We start from the raw sequence: 5526 nt of genomic DNA, 5'->3' as shown, positions 1-5526 counted from the left end.
TTTTTTTTTTTTTTTTTTTTGCGCAACCGGGGATTGAACTCAGGCCCTTGTTCTTGCCAGGCAAGTGCTTATTCTACTGAGCTATCTCCCTGGTCCCAAGGCTTCTTTTATCTTTCCTATCTCTTTACTGTTCCTCCAAGAAACCTAACACTAAATCAACATGCATAGCGTTAAGACTCGGATCTGTGATGTCCCAAAAGCTCTTGGGTGCCCAGATTGGGCTCTTGGAAGTGAGTGTGTGGTTAGTGCTCTACCCATGAACCCATTGCGGACAACGCTGAGAGGCTGGGCCTAGGAAAGGGGACAGGTTGTTGGCTGCATCTAGATGTCCCCCACAGCCCATGCAGTCAGGCTTCGAGAGTTTATGACTGACTCAGGGTCCCGTGCTGGGATTGTGGGTGTGAGTGCTACACCCGCCCTGGGGTGGGCAGCCTGCATACACCATGAGGAGGGAGAGAGGCTTGCTTTCCGCTGCTTCTCCTTTTCCACTCTTGTTGCTTTTTCTGTCTTCCACCTCCATGGGCTGCTCCCCTCTGCCACTTGCCTGTCTGCTTTGGAGCCAGCCAAGTATGGACGAAACCTCCACACACTGTGAACAAAACAAACCTTCCTGGCCTTCATTTGCGGCATTGGATATTCTGTCCCTGCAATGAGAGAAAAGTAACCAAGACAGGCTGTGACCTTAGGAACGATACCTGGTCCCCAGCCACTCATCTGTGACTGGCCCCCTTTCCTGGCTGCAGCGAGGTGAGCAGCTTTCCCCACTGCCCACTTCCGTCCCATGTTCAGCCTTATCTTGGTCCTACACAATGGAACTGGTGGCCACCTTCCACTACCCCATTTTTGGATATGCAGTGACACAAGGTGTTTTTTGTTTTTGTTTTTGTTTTTTTTTGGCTGACTCAGGCTGCCTTCAGGGCTAGTCTCATATGGCATGTGGAGCTGCAGATGGAACCGTGCCTGACTGGGTTTGCCCAGGCAGGTGCTTAAACAACTGAGCTAACTGTCAAGCCCCCCCCCACCCCCTTTTTTTTTCTTTTCAAGACGAGTTTTCACTGTGAAGTTCAAATTGGCCTTGAACTCACTTTGTGGCCTAACTCACAACAATCCTCCTGCCTCAGCCTCCCAGAGTGCTGGGATTACAGGTGTGCCCCATCACACCTGGTTAAAGCAAGTCTTAAAGGATACACTTCAAAATATTGAGGATGATATTCCACTGTCTTTGTATGTTGTCTGAATTTTAAGAAAATAATATGCTCTATTTTTACAGCTGGAAAAGAACATTTTTAAAAGCTATTCATAAGACTAAATAGCATCATTAAAATCTTTATATAGTTCTTTAAAAAACAGGAGACAAACCAGGTGTGGCAGTGCACACTTACAATCCCAGCACTCAGGAGGCTGAAGCAGGAGGATCACTTGGAGTTCAAGGCCAGCCTGGGTTGCATAGTGAGTATAAGGCCAGTCTAAACTACATAGTGAGGTACTCCTTTAAAAAAAAAAAAGGGCCGGGGAGATGGCTCAGTACAGTAAGAGCTTCCCTGGCAAGTGCAAGGGCCTGAGTTCAATCCCTGGTTCCAGAAAGAAAAATAAATTAAAAAAAAAAGAAGTTTGATGACAGCTTGGCCAATTTAGTGAGACCCTGTCTCAAAATCTAAAAAGTACAAAAGGAGTTGGGTAGGGCCGGAGAGATGGCTCAGTGGAATAAAAGCTTCCCTGGCAAGCGCAAGGGCCTGAGTTCAATCCCCGGTTCTGCCAAAAAAAAAAAAAAAAAAAAAAGGAGCTGGGTGTGGCGGTACATGCCTGTAATCCTAGCATTGGGAGCCTGAGGTAAGAGGAGTGCCAGGATTTTGAGGCAAGCCTAGGTCACACAGCCAGAGCCTGTGATGTCCCAACCAACCAAAAAATAAATGAATTAAAAAAGGTTGAATGTGTTGTTCAGTGTTCCCTGGGCTTAACCCTCTAGAACTACAAACAAAACAAAACAAACCCAGCACACTGGGGATATGTACAGCTCAAAGTGGACAAGACTGGAAGAAAACTAAGAAAAAAGGAAAGAGCTGAATATCTGTAGAAATCTCCGTGTGTGTGGTGTGGTGTGAGCACAAGTACCACATACCTACGCTTCAGAAGAGGGAGCGAGGCCCAGGCCCAGCCGTCCCTGCGGGTTCCCCACCTTACCCGCACCCCCCGCCAATCCCTGGGTCTGGGAGCCCCGGGATTTGGCTCTCTTCCCCACACTATAATGGTTTCATTATCAGCCATGAAGCGCAGCCTGAAGAGACAATTGAACCTCACAGCAGTCAGGAATAATGGCTCAAACACAGCAAAACAAAACCCCATTGCCTGAGGGACGCATTCTTCACAGTTCAATTGGCCGGCATAAAATGACTCTGTGGGGCAAGTCAGCTTATTCGCCACAGTTATTCTCCTCAATGCTTATTTTCCACCGCCCCCACCCCGCGCCCCCCAACGTTCCGCGGGCACCTGGCAGGCACCGGGCCGTGGAGTGAGGGCGCTGTGACCACCTCTGCTGCTGCTGCAGCCGCCTGACGGGCTCCTGTGGCAGACACTGACTTCCTAATCAGCCCCACCCTTAGGGCCTCAGGGGAGCACTTGGAAGCCATTGCCCATCCTGGATTAACTGAACGCAGAAATGACTTTAGTGACTATGCCTAACACTTTCCCTTGTGTATGTGAAGAAGATCTGTCCTTCTTGTGCTGAGTCAAACAGTGGTAGAAACATGTCCTTTTCCTTTTTTTTTTTTAACTAGGGATTGAATGCAGGGCTTTTCCTTGAGCTCCATGTCCAGTGTGTGTGTGTGTGTGTGTGTGTGTGTGTGTGTAACCAGGGATTGAATTCAGACCTTTATGTTTGCCAGGGAAGCACTTATTCTACTAAGCCATCTCCCCAGCCCTTGTTGTTCAGTGTTTTTTAATGTAATTTAATTCAATTTTTTATTTTGAGACAGGCCCTCCTTAAGTTTCTAAATGGCCCAGACTGGGTTTAAACTTGCCATCATCCTGTCTCAGCCTCTCAGAGTGCTGTGTTTACAGGAATCCAACCATGGAATCCCCCATGGCTGGTTGACAAAAGAATTTCCTCTTTATCTTGCTGAAAACTATTCAGTTATCCAACAAAAGTGTGTCAGACCCCCAAGAGGGAGGCCATTGAGATTCCGGTCACAGCTGTGGTGCAGGGGCTTTTGAGCAGGCTAACAGGTCCCAGCTAGGGATCAAGCATCCTGATGCCAAAGACACTGAGTTCTGAGTCACTGCCTGGGATAGAGTCTCAGCGTGACTCACCGGTGAGCTTTAGGGAGTCTACAGACCTTTGAAACTCATCTGGCAACTGATAGGTTTTAGAGGCAACAGCGATGGTGGCAGTGGTGTGGCAGAGTAGTAGAAATAGGGGGAGGGAAAGCCTTTATTAACTCTAAACACATGGAGAGGATCAAGGGCAGGAAGACGGGCAGATCCACCTGAGATGGAGGACCTGAGACTCTATGGACTTTTCCTAGGGGCGGAGCTTGAGGGGCGGGTTTAGTGATGATTGGAGGCTCCCTTGTGTGGGCGGGAAAGGTCAAAGGAAGTTGTACCCTGGGCTGGAGTGGGGAAAGAGGAGGAAGTGGTCATTGGGAAGGTAAGCTGTTGTTTTAAGGGCTTCAGCCATATCAGATGACCACCATAATAATTCAGCAATTCATACTAGGGCCATGACCTAGCAGCAAAGTGTATGTGAGGAAGCGCAGCTAGGACTGTAGCCCCAAAGACCAGAGAAACTGGTGGTGTAACATGTGCTACAGAAGGGCCTACACCTCCTCCGAAGTGATTTCGGAGGTTTGGTATCACGGTGATAGAGGGAACAACCTGGTAGGTGACAGATGTGCAAACTTGTGGCCTCACAACGTCAGAGAATGACATCACAGCCAAAGGAGGCAGTTAGGAGAGCTGGGCTGGAAATAAGGAGAAAGATAATAGCTCCTGGATTTCCAGGAAGGTAAGTGATAGGGCAGAATCACAACGTGGGTCAAGCTACGATTAACCTATGGCATTACAAGGACAGTCACTTAGCTAACACTGATACAGCAATGGGAGGAGTCCCACATAAGCCGACGTGGAAAGAACAAAGGAATTTTGAGGAGGGCAGGGAGAAAGCTTCCAGGTAAGTCTGATGCCTATCTGGCACCCCAGGCCATGGTGGTGGTGTAATTACAGTTTAATCTCAATTTGTAGTTATCTGCAGAGAGGCTTGCAGCCCTGACCAGCACAAGTCTCCATCCCGAGGCCTGGCTCTCTTCAGTTCTCACCCCAGCCACCATCCAGATGTTTTCATTTATTGTGTGCATTGTCTTGTTTGAGGACCTGATCCCTCTCTGGCTGTGTACACATTTTTGTCTAACTTAGCTGTCTATAACAATAAAAGCCCTTGAACAGAGTCGTCTCTGTAACTTTTCCTGTTGCTGAGACAAAATACCTAAAACCCAAAATTAAAGGAGGAAAGTTTTAGGGGCAGGGAGATAGCTCAGCAGACTAAGGGCCTGCTTAGGCAAGGCAGGGACCAGGGTTGGATCTCTGGCACCACATGCCACTCTTTCCCAGCCCCTGGGTACCCTGAGCCTGCTAATAGAGTCCCGGCATGTGGTGCATGCCTGTAATCCCAGTGCCAAGGAGGCTGAAAACAGGATTACTGTGAGTCTGAACTGCGGAGTGAAACCCTGCACCTGCACAAAAAGACAATAAATAAGTAGATAAATAAGTAAATGAGGAAAGGTTTATTGTAGCACATAGTTTGTAGAGTGTCCAGTTTCTACCTGGCTGGCTCCAAGGCAGGATGGCATGCAGAGTTGCATCGCAGAGCAGGCAGGCAGGCCGACAGCAGGCAGCCAGTGACAGCAGCAGCCCTGTTTTGTTCCTTATATTCTGTCCTCTAGGCGCTTGGTAGTACGCACACCGCAGATGGGGCAGCCTTGATTCTAGCACCGCACTGTGAATCAACCCGAGCATCTCATCCTCCAGCCCTGTATCACACAATCTAGATCTGGACACCTCTGAAAAGCCCCACGTAAAACTCATGAGGCGGGGCCGGGGAGATGGCTCAGTGGAATAAGCGCATCCCTGGCAAGCGCAAGGGCCTGACTTCAATGCCTGGCTCCTCAAAAAAAAAAAAAAACCCACAAAACGTGAGGCTTTGGGGTTGGGGCATCTAGACACCAGCCATCGCACTGAGGCACTGAGAAACACCAGAAAGGCTTGTCGCAAAGCGGAGGCTGGGAGGACCCTGGAGCACACATGCGGAGGCTGAGGTACTGCGTCCCACTCCAAAGCCTGGGCAGTGGTTAGGTGGCTCCTACTGTGCTATTCCAAGGTCAGGATCAAGGTCAGGATCAAGGGTCAGGGGTCTTTGCCCACGGGCAGCAAGCAAGTGTCCTGTTCCCCCAGCTATAGGACACAGATGTGTCCTAGTGCACAGGCCATGAGGGGGTCTCTTCATCTCCTGCTGTTCTCAAAATAGTTCTTAAAAGA

The 5526-nt window shown here is 49.1% G+C and overlaps 1 pseudogene; it reads left to right on the top strand.

Annotated features, from left to right (window-relative positions):
- The first annotated feature begins 4091 nt into the window (after positions 1-4091).
- LOC101587907 overlaps positions 4092-5526 on the top strand; it is a 24701-nt pseudogene continuing 23266 nt past the window's right edge.

The sequence above is a fragment of the Octodon degus genome, unplaced genomic scaffold (genome assembly GCF_000260255.1).
Source record: "Octodon degus isolate 3935 unplaced genomic scaffold, OctDeg1.0 scaffold00164, whole genome shotgun sequence".
NCBI lineage: Eukaryota > Metazoa > Chordata > Mammalia > Rodentia > Octodontidae > Octodon > Octodon degus.
The sequence above is the reverse complement of the archived record's forward strand: the minus strand, read 5'-3'. Positions and strand labels throughout refer to the sequence as shown.